General features: G+C 34.1%; 1 pseudogene; it reads right to left on the bottom strand.

Annotated features, from left to right (window-relative positions):
• Positions 1-2,252: 2,252 nt before the first annotated feature.
• Positions 2,253-5,009, bottom strand: LOC127546833 (receptor of activated protein C kinase 1-like; annotated as a pseudogene).
• Between the last annotated feature and the right edge of the window lie 2,871 nt (positions 5,010-7,880).

Here is a 7,880-nt window from a genome sequence, read left to right as displayed (position 1 = left end):
CATCACAGTCCTAGGGCAAGAAGAAGCACTAACACATATGAGCCTATAGCTGATTACAGTCGCAGGGCAGAAAAAAAAGCTTGTGGTCATTCATAGAACAGAGCAGAGGCTAGAAGAGCAGTGACTGTATCTCTACTTTTATCATACATCTTTGGAAAAACTAAAGATTTAAAGACTTTCTGAAAATATCTACACAAAAAAACTAAAGCTTGGGGCCATGATCCCTCTACATTGGGAGTAAAGCTTAATATTAAGATAAAGTTGAAAGTTAAGAAATAGACTGGGAAAATGATCAAACAACAACAAAATGTTTACACGCAAGATCAAAACACAGGCTTAGAAGAAAACAACAAAGTCAAAACAGATTCAAAACCTCAAAGATAAATACATACTGGCCTCAGACACATACAAAAAAGAATTCTTGAAAGAGCTCAAAAAAAATTTTTTTTAATCAAATAAGAAAGGTAGAGGGGAAAAAATTGGAAAAGAAACTAGAGTGATGTGATAAAATTTATGAAAAAAGAGTCAACAGCTTAGTAAAGAGAAAAAAAGAAGAAAATGTTATTTTCTTCAATAAATAACATTCTGAAAACTAGAATAGGTCAAATGGCAAAAAAAAAAAAAAAAAAAAAAGGTACAATTGGCCAAATGGAAAAAGAGTTTTTAAAAAAAACTCACAGAAAAAAATAATTTTTTAAAAATTAGAATTAGAAAAGCAAAAACTAATGACTCTATTGAGACACCAAAAAACAATAAAACAAAATTAAAATAATGAAAAAATAAAAGAAAATGAGAAATATTTCATTAGAAAAACAACTGACTTGGAACATAAATCAAGGAGAAATAATTTAAGAATTATTGGATGCCTAAAAACTATGAAAGCCTAGACACCATATTTCAAAAAAATTATCAAGGAAAACTATCCTGATATCTTAGATTCAAAGGTAGAACAGAAATTGAAAGAAGCCATAAATAACTTCCGGAAAGAAAATGCAAATAAAAACTCTCAGGAATATTGCAGCCAAATTTCAGAGATGTGAGATCAAGGAGAAAATATTGCAAATAGCCAGAAAGAAACAATTTCTTCATGGAGCCATAGAATTATAACCAAAAATAACCTACCCAGAAAAACCAAGTATAATCGTCTGGGGGGAAAGTGGCTATTTTAAGAAACTGTGGACTTTCAAACATTCCTGATGAAAAGAACAAAGCTGAACAGAAAATTTGACATTCAAATAGGAGATTTAAGAGAAGCATAAAAAGGTAAACCATGAAAAAATAATCATAAAGTACTTGATATAATTAAATATTTACATTTTTATATGGGAAGATTAGAACTCTTTCACTATTAAGAGGAATCTATATAGATGGAAGGAATGGGTATGAGTTAGTTTTGTTGGGATGAGCTAAAAAAGTAGGTGTGAGGAAAGAGGGATGTAGTGGGAGAAAAGGGGGAAAAGGTAATGAGTAAATTATCTCACATAAAAGAGATAGAAAAGAGCTTTTACAACCCAAGGGAAGAAGGGGAGGGTAGGCAATGCTTGAACCTTACTCTCATTAGAAGTGATTCAAAAATATAATAAAATTCATAATTACGTATAAAAATCTGTTTTACCTTACAGGGAAGTAGATGAGGAAGGGAATAAGAAAAAGTGGGGAGACTGAGAGAAGGTAGGTCAGAAGGGAGGAGAAAATGATCAGAAGCAAAAGACTTTTGAAGAGAGACCGAGTAAAAGGAGACAAAAGAATAAACAAAGGTAAAATCAGAATGGAGGGAAACCCAGAGTTAATAATCATAACTATGAATATAAATGGGATGAACTCACCCATAAAATGGAAGCAGTAGATTAAAAATCAGAATTCCACAATATTCTGTTTAGAAAAATATATTTGAAGAGAGACACAAAGTAAAAATAAAGGGCTGGAGCAGAAACCATTATGCTGCAGCTGAAGCTGAAGGTATAGCAACCACAATCTCAGACAAAGAAAAAAGCAAAAATAGATCTAATTAAAAGAGATAAAAACAGAAACTACATTTTGCTAAAAGGTACAAAAGACAATGAAGTAATATCAATTCTAAATATATATGCACCAAATATTATATCATCATTCTCCCCCCCACCCCCCCGCAAAAGGCAGAAATTAAGATCTTTATTTCATTATCTGAATTATAGTTGACCACTTTACCAAGTGCCAATAGTCACCTGCCAAACCCATACCAAGTTCTCTGTATATCTAACAGAGTCTGGTCATCAGCAAATCAGGCTAGTGAGTGCAGTGGGGAGGCTGAGTCTTTTGCTGGTGCTGATCACTTCTTGTTTAAGCTTGTCCACAGTGACCTAGCCATCTAGGTCTCACATCTTGATGTTGGGCTCAGTGACAGCACAGACTCAGTAATGACTGAGACTGAAGCAAAGGCACTGATGGTATTAACACCATTCAGATTACTGAGGTGCCTCATGGACCCTCAGAGATCCCTCAGCATAGCTTGACCATCCTTGCTTCCTGAGGCACAAAGAGCCATGAAAAGGAGCTGCCACTGTGTTAGGTAGCCTATGGGGCCATTGTCATTTGTCTTCAGTTCCAGACCTTGACCAACTTAAACCAGTCATGGGAAACAATGATGGGGTTGCTACTGGTGGGCAAAAAATGGACACATGACACCCACTTTAAGGTTTTATCCCAGGAACCCAGGAACCTGGCAGTTATCTGAAGAGAAGGCTACATCCTTGGTGCTATCAATAAAGTGCTTGGTAGTAGTACTAGTTGTGAGATCCTATAGTCTTAGAGTGCCATTGCAGGAGACTGAGGGAGCAAATTGAGAGGGTCATCACATCACACAAAGTGTGAGTGACCCCCGAGAGCACACTGGGGATTTCCACAATTTGTTTCATCTCTGGGAAGCTTATACAAGATAACGGTCTTATCTCAGGAGGTGGACAGGATGGCTGAGAAATGGGGAGTCATGGGGATCTGTGTCACCCAGCCATTGTGAACTTTAAAGATATCTCAAGGTGTCACCTGTTCAGTCTTGATAATGAGACCTTGGGAAATTGCTCCAAGAGGAAGGATGGATCCAGGTTGCATGAAAAGAAATGGGTCAGCTCTGTCATACCAGCAGAAAGAAAAGGACTAGTATTCATGTTCTTAAAGGAAAAGTTAAATGAGTCACAAAGGGAAATAGAAAATAAAATTATACCAGTGGGGAACCTCAATTTTCCTCTCTCAAAATTAAATAAATCTAACTATAAAATAAATAAGAAAGTAGTTAAGAGATGAATTTTAGAATTTTAGAAATTTTAGATATAATTTTGTCTAAATTTTAGATTTTAGAATTTTAGAAAATTAGATATAATCTCTTTCTGGAGAAATGTGAATAGGAATAGAAAGGAATATACATTTTCTTAGCTGTACATGTACAACACAAAAATTAATCATGTTTTATGGCATTAAAAACCTTACAATCAAATGCAGAAAGTCAGAAATATTCAATCCATTCTTTTCAGATCATAATATAGTAAAAATTACATACAATAAAGAGCCATGGAAATATAGATTAAAAATTAATTGGAAACTAAATAATTTTAAAGAATGAGGGAGTCAAAGAACAAATCTTAGAAACAAATAATTTCATTAAAGAAAATAATAATAGTGTGACAACTAAACAAAATTTATTGGATGCAGTCGGGAAATTTTATGTGTCTAAATGCTTACATCAATAAACTAGAGAAAGAGCAGATCAGTGAATTGGGTATGCAACTAAAAAAATTAGAAAAAGAACTGACTTTAAATCTTTTATTAAATATCAGATTGGAAATTCTGAAAATCAAAGGAGAGATTAATAAAAAATGAAAGTAAGAAAACCATTAAACTAAAATAAAATTAGGATCTGGATTTAAACAAACAAACAAATAAACAATAAAATAGATAAACCCACTGACTAATTTGCTTTTTAAAAAAAGGAAGAAGAAAACCAAATTACCAGTATCAAAAATGAAAAAGGTAAATTTATCACCAATGAAGATGAAATTAAAATTATTAGTAGGAGTTATTTTGCTCAATTGTATGCCAATAAATCTAAGTCAAATAGATGAATATTTATATTCTTTAAGTTGCCTAGATCAATGAGATCACTAAAAAAAAAAAAAAAAAATCCCCTAGCACCAGATAAATTTACAAGTGAATTCTCCTAAACATTTAATTAAACTCTTTAGAAAATAGGAAAAGGAGTCCTACCAAATTCTTTTTATGACACAAATATTGTACTGATACCAAAATCAGAAAGAGCCAAAACAGAAAAAGAAAACCACAGAATAATTTTCCTAATGAATATTGATGTAAAAATAAATAAAACATTAACAAGGAGATTATTAACAAGGAGATTATGACAATATAGCACAAAGACCGAACACTACAACAACCATGTGGGAATTATACCAGGAATTCAGGAATGGTTCTATATTAGGAAAATTATTAGCATAATTGACCGTATCAATAATAAAACCAACAAAAATCATGTGATTATCCCAATAGATGCAGAAAAGGTCTTTGACAAAATATAACAACTATTCCTGTTAAGAACAACAACAACACTAGAGAGCATAGAAATAAGTAGAGCTTTCCTTAAAATGATTAGTATCTATCCTAAATCATCAGTAACCATTATCTCTAGTGGAGATAAGCTAGATAAGATCATCAGTAGAGAAAGGATGCCAATCATCTCTACTATTGTTCTAAAAATGCTAGCTATGGCAGTAAGACAAGCAAAAGAAACTAAATGCATAGAATAGGCAATAAGGAAACAAAATTGGGACCAGCTATTTCAGGACAGCAGAGGTTTAAAATTTCAGAGTTAAATTATATATCTCAAGCTAATTTCATAATCTTGTCCCTTAAATCCAACTGCAACCTGTAACCTAGGACCCCAAAGTCTGAGATAACACAGACAGGGATCACTGTTGGGGGAAAATATGTATGATTTTGCAATGCCTTTGTTACTTACTCTCCATGAGGGCTAGGTCTACACACCTAGGCTCAGGGTCTAAGAAATCTTCTACCCCACCACTACCTCCAACTGCTGCTGTCTTTTAGACCAAGAGGCTCTGACACTGCTTGTCCTTGACTGACACTTCTAGCATTGAGGCTGGGGGCATAGTTGGTTCAAAGGAAAAATGAATGAACATCCAAATAATTCCATCCATCCTTTCATCCCCAGATACCAAAGTCCATTCGGAGATGTCTGATATCTAAAATGCTCACATTTCTCTCTGGAATCTCTCTGGAGGCCGCTATGGGTCTGTCAATTCCCTTTTATAAGCCAACCCTCAGCTGACAAGAGAAGCAAAGGATACAATCATCCTGTATCACTTCTCTTCTATGAGGTGTTAATGAATATGTCCCAAGATAGGTTTCCTATCTTATTGTCTTAAGGGAATCAAAATGTCAAACGAAGACTCTTCTCTCTGTATGACCATCACTTTCATGGAAGATCTCTCCTACCTGCCTATTTCTGTTTCATGCACTCCCCAGTTTCCCGGTTTTGTTACCTCAAGCATGTTTTTTTTTTTTTTTTTATTCTTTAAATAACTTTTTATTGATAGAATCCATGCCAGGATGATTTTTTTTACAGCATTATCCCTTGCACTCACTTCTGTTCCGATTTTTCCCCTCTTTCCCTCCACCCTCTCCCCCAGATGGCAAGCAGTCCTTTACATGTTGAATAGGTTACAGTATATCCTAGATACAATATATGTGTGCAGAACCGAACAGTTTTCTTGTTGCACAGGGAGAATTGGATTCAGAAGGTAAAAATAACCCGGGAAGAAAAACAAAAATGCAAACAGTTTATATTCATTTCCAGTGTTCTTTCTTTGGGTGTAGCTGCTTCTGTCCATCTTTGATCAATTGAAACTGAATTAGCTCTCTTTATCGAACAGAATACATCCTCAAACAGTATCGTTGTTGTACCTCAACCATCTTTGACTCTTCCCTCTTCCTCTCTTCAAATATGAAGTCAGTTTCCAAGCTTTGTCTATTCTAGTCCTGTAAGATCTCTTACATCAGTCCCTCCTCTTCACGCCCATTCCCACTTTCCAAATGGTCTTTTTGCCTGCCTTTAGTCATTTTAGTCATATAAGAACAGAGAGCTGCACTCAGAGTCAGGAATACCTAATTTCAAATCCAATCTTAATCTACCTGTGAGCATCATTGGGAAGATCAAATGTAATAACATTTTTAAAGAATTTAGCACAGTGTCTGTAGAACAGAAGGTATTTAATAAATGGTTGTTTCTTTCCTTCCCTCTCATCCATCTTTTGTATTTTTTCTTTAGTCCAAACTACTTGCTGCCTGAGAAATCTTCCTAATGTATTAATATAGTCGTTTTTCTCCTCCATTCTAAAACTTTTGGTTGTTCCTCATTGCCTGAAGATAAAGTATTTGGGCATTGAAGGCCTTGAATTATCCGATTTCATACAATAATCTGATTTCTCCCATCTCTGTACCTTTGATTAAGTAATTTACATATTTAGAATGAACTTCTCCATATCCTACATCTCCTCTGGAAATCCTGCCTTCAAAACTACCTCTTCCACAAAAGCTGGCCTTCTTACCAGATGAAAATGATCTTTCTCCAGTTTTCTCTCAGCCATTTATCTGGATCTCTCCTTTGCATTTAGCTTCTCAAATTATCTCTTGCTTAATCTACTAAATGTCACATTCCTCTTCCCAACCATAAATTGTAAGGGCAAGGGCAAGAACTTATATCCACAGAGGTCTAACCTTTAAAAAATGCTTGTTGAATGGAGTCAAATTTGTTAAATTCAATTAATTTTTAAATTGATTTGAAGGTATATTTGACTGGATTTTTTTTTGCAATTCCCAAATTTTATTAATTATTATAAATAAAATATTCATTGCTCCAATGAGTTTAAAAAAAAAAAAGACAATCTTGATCTTGGTCTGAAAATGTTTGTTTCCTCTCCGAAGTATTTACAATTAAATTATGAATGACTTGGAGTTTTGTGTTTTCAAGAGGGGAAAATCTTGAAGAAAAAGTATTGATGCATATGTGGGCATTTTTCTCATTAGCATTAGTTTATGTTTTTATATTAATAAGAAAAAAATCAGAGCATATCTGAGCACATGGTGAGCTGATGCTTTATTAAAAAATTTTATTGGCTTTTAACACTGACTTTTCTTGGAGATAAATTTCAGACAACATTATATTAAAAGGTTAACAAACCAAAGTGAAATGCCTTCATTAATCTCTAAGGTACCTTAAGGTACCATCAAGTTCATATATACAGTGTGGTCACATACATTTTTTACTTTTTTCATGTAGTTAATATAGTTTAATTTGTTTGGAGGGACAGGTTCAGAACTTCACATACAACCTTTTTGTGGGACCACTTCTTCTGGGATTTGTGTAGGAAATAAAGTTTTTCACATACAGTGGCAACCTGATCTAAGGATTTTGCAGGGACTTTTTGTTTTTGTTAAGGCCTCCTGAATAAGTTTGTAAAAATCCCTTAAGCTTTTCCACAAACGTTTGTGAAACTTTTGTCTTTTAAATTTGTTCACCAAAATTAAGTCTAGTTCTTCTATGTTTACTGCATCAGAAACTTAGTTCCAAGGTCAAATGTTGATTGGTTGATTATAGTCTTAGAACTGGAAAGGGTACTATAAAGGGAGATCTAATCCAAACCCCTCATTTTACAGATAGAGAAACTGAAGTTTGGAGAGATTAAACATTATACCCAGGATCACACAAGTAGTAAGTGGCAAAATGGGCTTTTGAAGCCCAGTTCTCTGACTAAATCCAAGACTCTATCTTTGTAACTACACATGAGTTGAGGATAATTTGAGGGGGGAAAAAAAGG

Source organism: Antechinus flavipes, chromosome 2 (assembly GCF_016432865.1).
Source record: "Antechinus flavipes isolate AdamAnt ecotype Samford, QLD, Australia chromosome 2, AdamAnt_v2, whole genome shotgun sequence".
NCBI lineage: Eukaryota > Metazoa > Chordata > Mammalia > Dasyuromorphia > Dasyuridae > Antechinus > Antechinus flavipes.
Note: the sequence above shows the minus strand (reverse complement) of the source record. Positions and strands in the feature narration are given on the sequence as shown.